Source organism: Polypterus senegalus, chromosome 8, assembly GCF_016835505.1.
Source record: "Polypterus senegalus isolate Bchr_013 chromosome 8, ASM1683550v1, whole genome shotgun sequence".
NCBI classification, from domain to species: domain Eukaryota; kingdom Metazoa; phylum Chordata; class Cladistia; order Polypteriformes; family Polypteridae; genus Polypterus; species Polypterus senegalus.
Window position 1 is genome coordinate 56,713,773 of NC_053161.1, and position 16,505 is coordinate 56,730,277.

The 16,505-nt window shown below is 37.7% G+C and overlaps 1 protein-coding gene across 2 annotated transcripts in view; it reads right to left on the minus strand.

Moving 5' to 3' along the window:
* LOC120533955 (proton myo-inositol cotransporter) overlaps positions 1–16,505 on the minus strand; it is a 480,413-nt gene that overhangs the window by 31,197 nt on the left and 432,711 nt on the right. The gene's annotated exons all lie outside the window — the stretch shown is intronic.

The window sequence follows — 16,505 nt, forward strand, 5'->3', positions numbered from 1 at the left end:
AGTTAAATGAAAAAGTATGTTGAGTACCGTAAGCAACATTCGATCACTTCCCTGTCATCCCACTACTCATGACCAAGCCAAACGTTTCATTCCAATTCTAAACCAAGCACTGGTGTCCACTTTGGGCTTTAATACTTTTCAGTAAAGACTAGGTATACTTTTGCTGACAAAATCCACAACTAACCTGATTCCTCATTGCCAAAGAGATGCAGTTGATATTACCCTGTTCAAGAGACCAAGCTCCCAGGTCACACAAAACTGTAAAAAGGTTGTAATAATGAATCTGTTCCGTTATGGGGGCAGAATACAATACAATACAATTTACTTTTAAATAGCCCAAAATCAGACAAGAAGTTCCACAATGGGCTTTAACAGGCCCTGCCTCTTAACAGCTCTCCAGCCTTGACTCTCTAAGAAGACAAGGAAAAACTCCCCAAAAAAACCCAAACCCTAGTAGGGAAAAAAATAATGGAAGAAACCTTGGGAAGGCAGTTCAAAGTGAGACCCCTTTCTAGGTAGGCTGGGTGTGCAGTGGGTGTCAAAAAGAACAAGGTCAATACAATACAATACAGTACAATATACAGAACAAAACATAAGTAATACTCAATACAGTATTATGGTAAAATAAAAATATTACAAGTACAGAGGCAGAATTTAACAGTAGATGATATCCCATAATATGATTTGGATTTGTTTAGAGTCCTCCTTAAGGAAACCTCAGCCATCAAGCTGCCTCCCCCAATTGGCCATTCCACAGCTGAGACAGCGCTGGTACCCCTCTACCCCATGATTCCTGTGATCCTCCATCAGGGATTTTACCTTAGGCAGGCAAAACAACTTGGCAGGTTGGCCATGGCACCATTTCAGTACAGAGAAGAGAAACAGAATAGGTGAGGGTTAGTAACAATTTATAACTATCATGTTACTTATGCTTTAGTGCTAATGACTGACAACAGAGATGCAGTATGTACAGTTAATCAGCAGCTCTAGTCAGGATATGCTAAACTGAAGTAGTGAGTCTTCAGCCGGGATTTAAAGGCTGGGACCGAAGGGGCATCTCTTATAGTAGCAGGAAAACAAGCAGGCAGAATAGTCTCCTAAACTGGCTAGAGGCTTACAGCCGGCTATCCCTGCCTATAATTCATTTGTAATTAAACAAATAAAAAGTTTTATATCCAATGTATTTTTCATATTTTTCAATAAGGAAGATATATGATGTACAGCTGTAAATTTGAAATACCCTGTGTAAACCTCACATTGGCCTTGCTGTGTGTCTGGTGGGTATCTCAGTAGTTTTGTCCAGTGAGTGACATAGTGAACTTCAAACCTTGGCTAAAGAAAACAAATGGCGGTGCCACTGTTCCAGTAGCAAAAAATAAAGAGTTCTGTTATTGAACTTATGAGACAGTACAATTTTCTTTTTAAATGGTATTATACCCAGGAAAAAGCAAATAGTACTTGCAACATAACATACCTTAACTCCAGAAACATACATACCTTCCAAGATATTGTTAGATTCAGGGTCATCTGTGAATCATTTGGTAACTGTAAAGTATCTGCTCAGCCACTGAATACAGTGTCATCTGCATATTTAGTCAGCTTGTTAACTGAATACGTAACCATAATCATTCATAGAAATTATCAAGAGCAGCAACACCAACACTGACCTAGTGTTGTTTATACCACCTACTTTTGATGTAGTCATATATTCTATTTTAGTCATGCCATCTGCATTAATTTTAGTCAATGTAAAAATTGCCAAAATCATATTCATTTAATCAATATAAATAGGTCTCACTTTTAGTCATAAACCAGTATTCCATGAGTAACTTGTATTTTGTATTGCTCGCGTTCATTTTTGTTTTAGTTTAGTTCTTTAGATAACACTGTCTGGCAAATCTGTGGAACTCTGCAATCTTGAGAGGCAACAATGAAGTAAGATTTGTTATTAAAGCAGTAGCACTGCCTTTGGGTTCTTGAGCAGAACACTTCATTCTGCTAAACAGCTGGTGATATACAATAAACCCATGAAATAGTAAGTTGCTAGTTAAAATATATTTAATTAAAATGAATTTTAATTTATTATAAAAGAAGAATTTTAAAAAGGCACAATTCTCAATTTCAACATTTTTATTCAAAAATCCAAGTAAAACATTTACTTTTAAAATGTGCTCAGGATTTTCAACTGCTTTAAGGCTAGAATTGCAGTTACATTGCACAGCATTTTTAAGGCACAAAAAATGCTCATACAAGAGCACAAGTGTATATACAGTTTCTTGGTGGTCATATTTCAAAATGTGTTTAGTGATTCTAGAGCAGGAGTTGCACCAGAAACTGAAGAGGAGCTGAAAGCATTATTCTCTTATGTGCTGGGCACACACATAATGTGTCTGTAGGTACATTATTGTGCTTTGACACAGCTATAAATTATAAATATGACAACTGCCACTGCTCTCTTAAGATTCAAAGTAATATTTGCTTCATGAAAAGTGGTGCCTTTCCATTCACACTAGCACCAGGCAGCTAGTGTCTTTTGAAAGGCACAAGCTTTGTGCTTGCCTCCTAGTGTGCTCCTTTCATGCAGAAAATATTTAGATGGAAGCTGCATGTTCCCTGAGCTATGTCAATAAATGTTGTTGTAGGTGTAATAGATTTAAGTAGGACTGAGGATAGCATCCTGTACCAACCATATTAGTGAAGGGAGACCAGCGTCAGCTCATTGACGGCAGTTTGTCAGAGTGATACTGGATGTGATTCTCAGCAACACAGAATTTGTTGATGTTTTAAATAATAACCTTGTAAGATTCCTCTTTAGCAACTCTACAAGTAATACAGGCGTATAAGGTCATTATTGTCACAGGTACAGAGTACAGTAAAATTCTCACTTATATGTCCTAATCAACATGCAACACATCTCCACTCTCTGGCTAATATAGCAGACTGGCATTTTGATAATAATATAATGATACAATCCTTACTAAATTCAGTATCAAAGAAAAACACCATTTTCTAGTTCACTTGACTGATAAAGCACTGTGGAGCCGACCCGGACACAGACAGGCGGACATGTTGTTTTTTCACCACCACACGTTTTATTTACAATATTTACAATAGGTAATGGTCACTAAGACCCAGTCCAAAAGTGCACAAACCCCAACACTCACAGTTCTGGCCACAAATGCCTTCTTCTCGGGCCGCCTCCACTCTCCTCTCTCCTCTCGGGCCGCCTCCACTCTCCTCTCTTGCCTCGTCCTTCTTCCACCCGACTCGAGCCCTGAATGAAGGGAGACGGCCCCTTTTATACTCTCCCAGATGAGCTCCAGGTGGTTCCCGGCATTCCCCTCTTGGGCGTGGCGGAAGTGCCGGCTGTCCTCCCGGCAGCTCTCCGGGTATCCTTCTAATTCTTCCCCTCAGCACTTCCTGGTGTGGCAGAACTGCTGAGGCAACAGGTCCCCAAGGCATTGGGGCGCCTCCTGGCGATGACCACGAGCCCCTGCAGGGTGGGGTTCAATCCCCTCAACTCGTGGCCCCCAAAGCAACCAGGAAGGGGCCACCACGTGATCCAGGGTGGGCACAGACCCACATCCGGTCCCCCACGGCGTCCCGGCCGGGTCGTTACCCCTGGCATCCCTGACAGCACACATACAGTATGTCTAACATCCATTGTGTCTGAATGCAGTGGCTTACAAACCTTAACTGTTTAAACAGTCTTAGAAGCAGGCATCATCAATTAGCTTTGCTCACTGACGGTCTCCTTGCTTTACATTATCACATAATCTGAAACTGGACTTTTTTTGTAATGTGCTACTTTTCAGTGCCAATTTTCACAATAATTTAGAAATGATATTTCCCTTTAGAGAAATACTGTATTTTTTAGTTTTTGTAGTTTTTTAATTTTAGGATTTTCAATGAAGGAAAAAAAAATGTTTTTGTATGACTATGTGATCTCAAAGGATTAGGGTGACAAATCATTACAAATGAAGAAAGGACATATTTTGTTAAATTTGGCAAATTAATATTCAGAACCGTACACAGCTTTCTCTGTTCATAATATGTCACTGCAGACATGTCAAATGAATAAAACCACTCAGTCAACATGAAAACTGCATGAAAGGCTCCATTAAAGTATCTGGCAGATGAGGCTGGAAAGCTTAAAATGACAGAACTTGAAACAATCAAAGAGTTGCCTTGTAAAAAGTCATCAGTAAATTGGAATGCTAACAGAATAATTACTATACAGAGTTAGGCCAAAAATACCATCTGCTAAAAGTTATAAAATGGTTTGTAAGGTGAAAGTTTGATGATTTTGTTTTTGTAGCAGTAGAGGACTGTACAATCCTCATAAAAGTAGAAACATTTTATGAACTACTGATGTATAAGACTTCAATAACCAGATTTTTAAATAAATGGGACACTGCCACCAAAGAAGTGACAAGACAAATAGGTTTGACTGTGGCTCGTACACAGACGGATGGTCATGTGCTCCTCTCACATGTGGACCCGCTGACAGATGTGTGTTTCTTTGACCAGCATTATCAGGTAATCCATCTTAACGAACAATCAATCAACCAACCTAATCCAATTTTTAAGGGTCATAAGGAGTTGTAGCCTGTCCTAAAAGCATCAGGTGCAAAGCATGAAGCAGTTCTTCACAAGGCATGTTTATAGGACAGTCCCAGTGATACCCTGTAAAGCTTATTGCAAATTGTGTAGCAACCAAGCATATATGTCTCTCTATTATAAAAAAAAAAATCTTGGAAAGAGACAAGACATGATTTTCTCGGAAATACACTTGTACGTCTCGCGTGACCAGTCTTTGTGCCAAGAGATTTAACCACACTTGGGGCAGGAAATAAAACAAAGAGCAGATGACAAATTAGAACGTAGTAAAGAATTCAGAAACACTGGTGCAGTACACATGCAGAGCAGGTTAGAGGTAATGGAAGTACAAAAATTCGAAAGTCTCAAAAAAAGGATAGGAAAGATCACATTAGAGCAAACAAACAGAAATTATTACTCGGTGAAATAACGGAACAGCAAAAAGAAATCAAATATATTGTTTGGATTTAAACTTTAAGTCGGTGACTTGTAGATCATCTAATTCGTATTGCCAGCGAGAGCTAAAAGATTCCAAAAATGTTGCCGTAGAATGAAGTCCTGTAAAACAGAGACTTTTAACATGAGATTCTTTCAAGTCATACTTACGACTATTTTCAAACAAAACCATGGTCATTAACCTCAGTTGTGTAAATGTTTTTGGCAGACACGCTTCCTGCACTCTCAGCTCTTATAAATTTTACCAGGACAATAATTTTATATGTTCAAGATGACACATCAAGGACCAAGCGAAGAAGAAAAAGCATGGACAAACATTCAAAAAAGCCATTTTACTTATTAGAGAGAAAGAAACGATATTCACTCACAGGCAGTTATAAGTTGCTTTGTCACGATTGCAGTCCAAACACAGAATCAAAATTCAATGTGATCTTGAAGAAGAGTTCACTCCAAATATTGTTTTTACTAAAGTTTGAAAGTAATAGTGAAAATAATGCATATGTAACAAATGAGGAGGAGGATGAGAGTAGGAGCACACACTGATACAGTGCATTGCCGTATCCACCACACGAAAAACCAACTCAGGACTCAGATTTGGACCGGAGTGTAGCCATGCAACGGGTGATACCTCAGCACCACACTAGTTCAGATGGAGTGGAACCAGTATAAGGTTTTTTTTTGATGGCTGGAGTGCCAATTCTGCCACCAAGTTTTTCGCTGCAGGTTGGAGGGCCAACATGCAGGGCTAGATGCAGATTAACATCATACCCAGGACGGAGCAATTGCATGTTAAGGGCCTTGTTCAAGGGCCCAACAGAGCAGAATCCCTTTTGGCATTATGTAACAAGTCCCATGAAAATAACAAATCTCTTTAAATTGTATATCCGGTTTACCAAACCCGGGGGTGGGTGAGCGAAGCAAGCAGGGGGCAGAGCCCCTTAGTGTAATCATATTTCTATCCATGCTAAAATACAACATCTAAACATGCTGCAGAAAGTCTAATTAAACTGACAAACAAAAGCAAACCCCTAGTCAAAAACTACACGTGAAAAAACTGAAGCCGCGATAACTACATTTCCATTTCTTACATATTGTAAATTTTGGTGTTATTTAAGTTTATACAGATGTATGGATACAATTTCATTCGCACCACCATTTTAAGTGATGATGTAACACATTTTGGTGGCTTTCATGTCACATGACTGGCAATCTGCATAGCAACCATAAACAATGTGGTCACTGGCATGAAACAAAAGTCCCAAAATGGTGATGACGTTGAGGGAAAAATCTCAATTTTTTTCTATTTGAAGGTGCATACTGATATGGGCTGTACAATCAATATAAATTAGGGATTTTTTAGATTCTTTAAAGAAAGAAAATAAAGACTACCACTTGCATCAAGTTATACTTAAATCAGAGCATTCTGGGAGCCAGCAATACAGTGTCTGTAGCTGAACTCAAAATCCCTTTTCCAAAAGACAGTTTCTTTGACTAGTTAAATAGGTTGTTAAAAACACAAATTTTGACAGAAAATTAAACTGTAATTATTATTTAAATTTCAGCAGACCTTTTTCAAAGCAAGATACAGTACAATATACAGTACTTTACCTAAAACATTTACTTGTAGCCTTTTTTATAACTGAACTTGATAAAGGGTAAGTTAAACATGCTATATGCCTTCAATTTCTGTAGGTCGCGGCCACAAGGAGCTCCAAGGAACACAGCACTGGAAATAAATCAACACCCACATTTCAGCTGGCAACTAAGATGATGCAGAAAAGGTCCTGCTGGACACCACTATGCAGTTAGACGTTAAGCTTATGGTTACTGCAGTGCCCTATGGTAAATAACTGTGTTTTGAATTCAAAAGTGGCACATCTATGCAAATACTGATTGCATTCAGCATTCATCATGCAGTGCATGATGCATATATAGAAAATATAATACGAATTAATGTAGGTCACATTATTCTGCCAGGTAAGAAAATTTTGCAGGGGCTTTTAAAACAGTAGGGGATCAGGACTCGAGTACAACATGACTTTCTTAATCAAAAAATGTAATACATAATGAGATAACAATTTTTTTACAAGCTCAGCTACAGTACAGTTTAAAACAATCTAATATCTATTTATAAATGGCACTAAATATAGCATAGGATTCCAAATACAGTATTTTTTCTTAAACACACCATTTTCTTGGGGTTTCTAAGAATTCCGTCCTAATACTTTAAAATAAATCTAGAGTTTGCTAAGGTGTAAAAGCCCATAAGGGTTTAATAACATCATTGCACTGGATTTTTCATTTCAGTGATACCTTCAAACGTCTATATATTTTGTGGTTAGTTGTTAATAATTAAGTAAATAACTTAATATTTTATGTCATGCTGTGACTCTCACTTCAGCCAGGTGCTCAAAGCGAGGGCGGTCCTTTTGAGGTCAAGCCACACCCCCTCTGCTGAAGTCATATGAGGGATAAAAGGAAGTGCTAACAGTTCAGCTTGTGCTTTCAGTTTCCACCGACTGTCTTCTAATTTTCAGGTAATTCAGAGTTCTTCCTTTTACAATTGTACTTTTTAAAATAACATTCCAATGAAAGAATGGTGATTCTTGCAATTTGACATGAAAATATTTAAAATGATTAAGCTGTTTTCTAGCAATTCTTTGATATCTCTTATCAAAGATTTTTTTCACATCTCTAAATTTGTAAAGTAATTACTTTATAGGCAGACAGCAATTCTACCACATCTTTAAATACCAGTGTATTTGTGCCTAACTACTAACAAGTGACATGTTGTTCTTTTGTCATTGGTAACCCTCAGTCAGAGGAAAAGGTGCTGGGCACAGCTCAGTGCATACCTGAGAAGCTAAAGGATTTACTGTCCAGCTTTATTCTGTTGGCATGCACTTGGTCTCCGCTCAATTGTAATTTTAGTCAGGACCACTTTAGAGTCAACAGTTAAGGTAACACACATCTGGGGGACGTGGGAGAAAATGCCACAAAGATAAAGGAAATTGTGCAAACTCCAGTGACGGTGGCTGGGTCTGAACTCAGCTTTTTGGGCTGTGCAGTGGCAGAACTAACTGCCAATCCACAGAGAAGCTCCGCTGATTTTAGTAAACTACTTTATCGAATGCAGCAGCTGTAAAACTCCAGAGTACACTTTTCATTTACTTTAATTTGTGATGAAATAGAAAACTTAAGATGAGAACAAAATTAAAAGTGATAGGTCTTACATGAACATACATTTCATGTCTTTTAATCAGGGAGCTCAGATAAGGTTAACAATGTCCAAAGCACTTCTCAATGATGAATTTTTGAGAGCTCAGTAAAAATAGAAGTAGAATCTGGAGGTAATATTAAAAAAAAGGATGTGTGTCATATAGCAGACTTTACAGAAGACAGCATTAGGCATCATCGAAGAACAGAAACAATTCAAAGAAACACTGCGTTATAAGCGCTTCCTTTTGGAACTAAGTACCCAATTTGACAACCTTGAAAGTTGTAGAATTTCAAAAATCTATAAAGTCCTAAGATGGCAATAAACTGAGGCTGCCACCTGAGCCATTAGTATAGTCTTGGGCCTCTGACAACTCTGAACTGGGTTAAAGGGGGTTTAATAATGTTATAATAAAACTCTTAAGATGATAGGAGGCTGCAACTCTACAAGCTGAACATTCCGACTGCTTTATTAGCTGTAATATTCATAAAAGTATTATGTCACCTTGAAGCGTTTCAAGTGCAAATTCATGGCACACTTGGTGGTGTCACACTGCTTTAAGTAAAACAGTTTCCATAAAAAGACAATTACACAGTTAGGCATTGATCATAAATCCATAGCAAGCTATGTTTTCTAAGCAAATGTATTTTTAATATCCCTTTCCCATTTAACTCCATTGGCCACTGCTGAAGTGGTGAACAATGATATCGCCTCCCTTCATTTCTGGTGCACTATTCTAATGGGCCGATATGGTGGCATCATATACAGTTGGACAGATCAGATCAGATTATCCTCAGAAACAGTTTCTGCTATTTCCAGGCCATGAGAAAAATAATCCCTCCGACATGTCCTGGCTTTGCACCCTGAGGGCCATTATTGTGGACAATTTTGGAAAAATGACAGACCACACTGGACAGAAAATAAATCAAGGACCAGAAGATAAAGAACTAAGGGGAAAAAAGAGAATTGCTGACAAAACAAGAGAAAGTCTATGCCAAAAAGTCTAACTGATCTGAAAAATAAAATTAAAATATTACTCAAAAATCACAGGTCAAAGAACTGAAGTCAGGATAACTGCATTTCCTTTTCTTAACCATTATTAATATTTTTTTGTAAATTCATGGTTGTTTAAATTTATCCAAAAGCGGGGACCTCACTGATTCAAAGCAATGTTTCCCAAATTTGACTCTGTAATTACAAGAGGAATATAATTTTTCAAATTCTAATTCTGAGGTAGCCTCCAAGGACATGAGCTCCCTTTCCTTTGTTCAGTGACGAGGTGCCGCTTGTTAGATGTTAACACATTTCTGGAGACTTAACTGCTCACTGGCCACCAGAATCTCTCCCTGAGACTGTGCCTGTGTGTCACATTTTCAATCATGCAAAACGCTCCTCAAATGAAAGGGAGGCCATCAGATTTTGACAGAGCAATCACTGTAGAAAATGCCCAAATTCACTTTCATTTAGGAAAAAAAAAGTAATCTACTTTTTTAATGAAACGTAGTTTCCTCATTCACTGCCTGAAATCACATCAGCATAGCTAGGGCTTATTTTAAATGAACTAAACTACCAATTTGTTTTCCAAATATGATACAACACATTGTCTTTTAGAACTTGTGGAGAAAGTCAGGCAGACATTAGAAATGTTTTGGTGTATTACACACTTTCTAGGAAACGAATAAGAGCAAAAAAGATAGACGTTGCCACCTTACCTGATAGGCCTCAAAATATTTCAAATCACATCTGTGAAAATAGTGCAAATGCATGAACCTGTTGCACATTCGATCAATTACCTCAAAATGAAAGCAAATGCATGTATATGCAGTAGTTGGGATGCTCTCAAAAGGATCATTTCTGCAGTGCAGGCCTACGATCTGAACTCCACACCTCTCTAACTATTAATTTTTTAGCTGAGCTTAAAGATCACATTACAACATGTAAAACACAATCCATTCAAAAACCCAATCAATACAACATTTCCAGAAGAGTTAAGATGCATTCAATGCTAATCAACACTTAAAGCCTGACATCTCTCTAATTAAACAAGTGCTTTTCCTCTCACTTTTCATTCTCTGAAGCATTTGGCATTCTGTCAAATAAACACAGGCTGTGACTGACATCATTAGACCTTTGATGAGACAAACGGACTGAACCGAAGCACTGTGTTTAAAGTTTGGGGTGATATTCATTAACAGAGTCTGCAATTAGTGCTGGGTTTGATATTTCACATTTTTAATGTCAACCTATGGTAAGAAACCAGGAGGAATTTGTTTTGTTTTACTGATTAACTGTCTAACTACCAGAGCCAACTAAACATATCAAACAAAACAGTTTCTGTTATGCTGGTTAATCTACCATCCATCAATGGATTTCATTTTTTTTTTTGTTTCTTAATCGGGGTCCTGCTGATCCACTGTGCACATTAGTTTTCCATTCAATGAATTCTGATGCACTACATACTGTAACTGACACCCAAACACACAATGACTTCACTATAAAACAATATGTGAGATCTGCAGTCAGACCAAACACTCTACAAGCCTCAGTTAATCTTAAGAGGTACAGCTCTGAGCAAGAGTGTGCAAGAGACCCCATCAACATGCTTTGTGAAAGACCAAGTTCTGTGACACAGGGATGTGACATACACCCACAGATAAACAGGGTGGGTTCCTGAATCATCCTTCATTGTCACGTATCCCATTTGGGATCAAGATCCAACACCACCATCAGGGGACAGTTCAGCTTTCACCAGGACTGACAACTATAATGCTGCTTGTAACTGGGAATTGTGTAGACGTAGAGCAGTAAATAGTCTCACACAAAACGCCTTGGAAAGCAGCATCTTCTCAGCAATTATCTGTATTAAAATATGTACAATAAGAGCATACAGCCGAAAGGCTGACTGGTCATACTACACAATACACTATACATAAGAGAGCAAGAAACATTTACTATGAATTTGGCTTCAATACATTTTGGCCAAATGCACCAAAAAGTGACCTGAATAATTAAAATTATACACTCTTATATCTTAAACATGGTTAAAGTAGTGCAAACAGCAATTTTCAAATTCTTCCCCACATACTGTAAGGATTATATGTTTGATACTGCATTAATTTAGAGAAATGTTTAGAATTTGCCTAATATTATTAAAAAGACATTTCAGGAGAAGTCCTTTATGCAAGGTGACTTACAAGATCCAGGATATACTACAATTGTTTATTAAGTACTTTTTATAATTGAAGCATACGGGCAGGTTAAGTGACTTCCTTATGCTCAAACAGTAAGTTAATGGCAGAGACTCACGTAGCATCCTTACAATTTCCCCTTACATCTATCAAAATACTAATTCACTGTTCTCCTTTCCGCTATCACCAAGAGCCAAAATAAAATCCAAATCATCAATCAGACTGTTTCCTGTCCATCTTAGCAATTACAGACAACTTGTCCTTGAGGGCAGGGCTCAATGCCAATGCCCTCTACTGAACACGTGTAACCAATGCTCATTGTTCCTTGACCACAAAGCGACGTCTCCCTCTTCAAATCAGACAGTGATGTGAACTTTCTGAACCCACAGAATATGTTGAAGATGCTGTCTTTTGAGTAAAGTCCGCTGGGGACTTTACTGATTCAGACTTCTGGCATCAAATTCACCACCTAAATGGCAGCCATGATGACACAAATCAGAGACCAGTGTTACAGATATAGGAATAAAAGATGCTGGGATAAAGACAACCTTGCCCCAGTTCAAAAGCCATCTGCTTCCATTTAGAACATTCTGGAAGCTAAATTAAAAGATAATTTAATGTACACGTTAGTGACTTTTGGATCCAATGTATCTGTTATGACAATTATGCCTGAAGATTTTTAGGAAAGGAAAGCAGAAGATAGTTCTGATCATGGGGCTGTGGTATGAGTGTTGCATGTTGATTAGCACATGCAAGCAAGAATTTCCTTGTGCTATGTACATCCTATAAATCTTGTGTTATGATTCATCACTCTTTAAAAATGTATTTCTCTTTAAAAAAATATTTTTCTCTCAACTTCTGAAAGATCCTATATTTGTTTGACCTAAGCTTAACAGAGTTAAATTTTACTTTCTTTTAGTTAAACATTTACTGCAGTGCCATTTTCTGGTACAATCATTATGGGGCCATTGTCTGTGGCTAGAGGCATGCCCCCCAGAGGTTGTGCACAGTATAAAAGTCATACTCAAACTACCTTATCCTCCCAACCCTAAACCTACATAGTCTTTTTATATTGATCTTTTGCTACAGATTTTTGCTTTCAGTTCTTCCTTCGTGTTTTTATTTGATTTCCAGCTTATACAGGCCTTACATTTTTGATGCTTCCTAACCTTTTTGACTTTGCGCATTTCTTGGTCCTGTTGAAGTCTATTGCATCCTAGACACCTTGTACTAGATTTAGGATTTAGCACAAATATTTATTATTGTATGTTTTGTATGTATTTACTAGAAAGGGTCAGAAGCAACTTAAGCACTATATAAAGTTCTTCTCCTTGTCTGATTACACATACAATCTGAAAGATACTGTGAACAAGTGAAGATTTTAATGGTCCAGTCACATCTAAAAAGAAACAGGAATAAATGGGAGTATAAAAGATAGAGAAGCTGATCTCTAAAATGTTTTGGGAGATTATCATTCATTGAAAGCTACTAGTATGAGAACAGGCTTTGGGGGACTCCAGTAACAGAGGCAGTTAAGACACTTGAAGAACAATCGCTGAAGTTTCAAATCATAAGCAAATTCCTGAGACTGATCCTAGCAATATCAGAACCATTTATGTATTAAGTAATATGCAGGACCCCTGGACTACAGTGCATTCAGTTCGGTATAGCTGTAGCAGGTTTTTGCCTACTGCTGTTAATCTTGATTGTCAAAAGTGATTTGCATTTACTGTATTAGACCTGACAGAGGCATCATCCCCATCCGCATACCAAACATCTCTGGCACAGAGCTTCTGCTGTTGCATATTGCAGAGGACATCATCATCCTGATGAGCAAACACGTAACAAATATGTGTATTGCCTGCCAACTCATCTGCATAAAGTCAGGCTCTAGGCAAACAAAACTGAAGCTCAGCTGGAGAAATCTAAACGGGCAGTACTTGGGCAGCACAGTGTCTCAAGTGTCCAGAGAAACCAAACAGGAGCAGCATATACAGATCATTAACCCAGCACATCCAGGGAAGTACTAAAGGAACTGTGACTTTCAGCTTTGGCAGGTAGGGCATCTACAGCCATATAAAAGATGTTTTCACTAGTAATCCTATTATTTGTGACCTGGTTTACAGCTGAGTAATCCCAGAAGGCCTTGACAAAATCCAAGAAAGCTTTAACAGAAGCTGTAGCCCAACGTCTGCCTTATTTAGTAAACTACTCAAGCTGTGTGCCTTTGCATAATCAGAAGGAATGGCAGCAGTTCTTACTCACATTCACAGGGGTAGACTATGATCACTGGCACTATTTAGCCAAGGCTATAGCCACCGCATTTTCAACTAACTCGGGATGCTACAGCAGAAGTAAAAGTCATAGAGAATTTTGCAGAAAATTAGCATATAAAAGTCAAATGATCTCAGTCATTGTTCATGTTATTGATAAAAGGAATGAGTGCTGCTTGGCAGACTAAGCAGGAATTTTCATTATTTTAATCTGCGGCAATGATGCCTGTGTAATTTGGAGTGCTTAACCTTATAGTGCTGATTCTTTTTACCAAAAGCAGATCTTCTCCACCTGTTTATAAGCCTATTTTGCCTCCATTTCGGGAATTCCTTGGTTCTCTGAGGAATAGAATTTTCCATGGGTAGAGAGGGTGTATTTTTTCCTCTTACTGAGTTTATAAATCACATCACAACAAATGAAATGCAAATATACAATCAACATAATACTGAAAACATTTCAGTTTAAAATACCATTAAATGAAGTAAAACTGAACACAGCTCCAACTCCCTCCCAGTTCTGTGAACACAGTGCTCACCGTGAGGTGGTTCCTCGTGTAGATTGAGACATCAAAGACATTAAGCAGAGGCATGGCCTGTTTAGTTTAGAACAGAATTAATGAATTCTTGCCAGTTCTGAAAACACTTTAGATCATTCCTTGTAGAGAAAATTGTATTATCTCAAACTAGAAAACCAAATATGACTTGCCAATTGAATTATGGCAGGAGGGATTTAGTATGATATCCAACAAGAAACCTCAGCTTCTGAACAGATAACATTAAGCGAATATGAAATAACAGTACAAAAAAGGTCAGCATGTGTAAAGACCTGAGATAAGCTTGGGGAATAGAAGATAAAAACAGGATGCTTGGTGCTCTACTAAATTTTAAACTAGTAAAGGAGCCCAATGTTCTGAACTTCAAGAACTTGCTGAATTGCTACTAGCAATCATGTAATCCTACGAGGTGACTGTAATTAAGATAAAAAAAAAAATTACAAAAAATGTAAAGCATTGAGCTTTAGGAGACAAGCTGAGTAGGGGCATTTTTCAGCATTAACAAAGACCGGTAATATCAATCGTTTAAACATCTGCAGGCAGGTAGCTAACTACAGTAAATGATGACATCTGGAGACACATGAGAACTAGGACAATGGAAGCAGCAGAGCTTCAGGTTATCTGTGTTAGTGCTGGTCTGCTCACAGTGAAACAAAGCACTACATTAACGCTACACATGGTCTATACCTAGATTTGAACTAAGAAGAGAAAGCATAAATAAATCAAAAATACCACAGTTAGGGTTACTTTAATAGCAGAATAGGCCCTAACTTTAGGAAGGTGACATAAATGACTCGCTGCAGGATTAGAAACAGTCCCTTCTGAGTAACCTAATGCGACCTCACTTCAGAGTTATAATTTGCTTGGACAGATAATTATAATCAAGTACCCTCTCACCTGTTCTAAAGCACCAGCACCACTCCAACAGATCAACTTCTTATAAAAGGTACATTTTTCAATATGTAATATGGGTCAGAGTGTTCAAAATATTAACTGGATTGGAAAAACTTTTCCTAGCAGGTCATTGTGGCTATTTCACTGAATTTATAACCCCAATAAAGTTGATTATCAGTATAGCCACGATGCAAGTCACTGTATGTCAGGCCTCAGCAGATGCAAAACAAAACAAAGAGGTTGCAGAACGTGCCACCGAGTTATAAGAGTTTTGTCAGAGCCAGGGGGAGAAATGATGAAGTAGCACAGCGTGTAAAGTTAATATCAGCATATTGTGTTAATCTTAAAAGCATATGAAGCAGTTGTAGCACTAAAAGAAGCCCACAACTTCTTGTGTCATTTGTTTAATCCTACAGTGTAAGTGCAAGTGACTGCCTAATAAACTTAACTCCTGATGAGCCCAAATGCATGTAATGATAATGAAAATTATGGAGAGACGTGTTAAAGATAATTTAAAATAATTTTTATTTGTACTCAGAAATAACAAGGATGGGAAAGCCAGAATTCTAAAGCAACCATACGAATAAAGCAAAAAATAGAGCAGACAAAAAGATGAATTACGTGGGAAAGAAAATATGCTAAACTCACAAGCTAAGAATGCAAAAAAAAAAAAAAAACACAAAAATGTCACACTTTCCAGTAACATACACACACACACACCACATAACAGTTTAGTGTTCATGGAAAACATGTTATTACCACAATAACATAACAATTGCAGAGCCATTTTGAAATACCAGGAACATTAGGCAGATAATAAAAATCCATCCATCAATCCATATGTGACCCACATACAGTATTTGGCTTAGGGTTCCTGAAGGCCCTTCCATATCTAGAAAGATTTGAGTGTAAAGTGGACATAACCCCTGAATGGGGTACCAGCCCACCTAATTTTCACACTCACATTTGGCTTGTTTGCTAATGTCTGTTAAACAAATCTGAATGTCTTTGAACGGTGGGAGTAAAACTGGACAAAAATAGGAGACAAAATGTAAACTCTACAAAGGCACACAGGTACAAAATTTAAAGCCAACTCTGAGGTAGCAGAGCTAATCCATGTGACACCCTGCTCTTCTAGAACTAAGAACAATAAACCAAATATATACAGTCATATGAAAAAGTTTGGGAACCCCTCTTAATTCTTTGGATTTTTGTTTATTATTGGCTGAGCCATCAAAGTAGCAACTTCCTTTTAATATATGACATGCCTTACAGAAACAGTAGTATTTCTGCAGTGACATTAAGTTTATTGGATTAAAAGAAA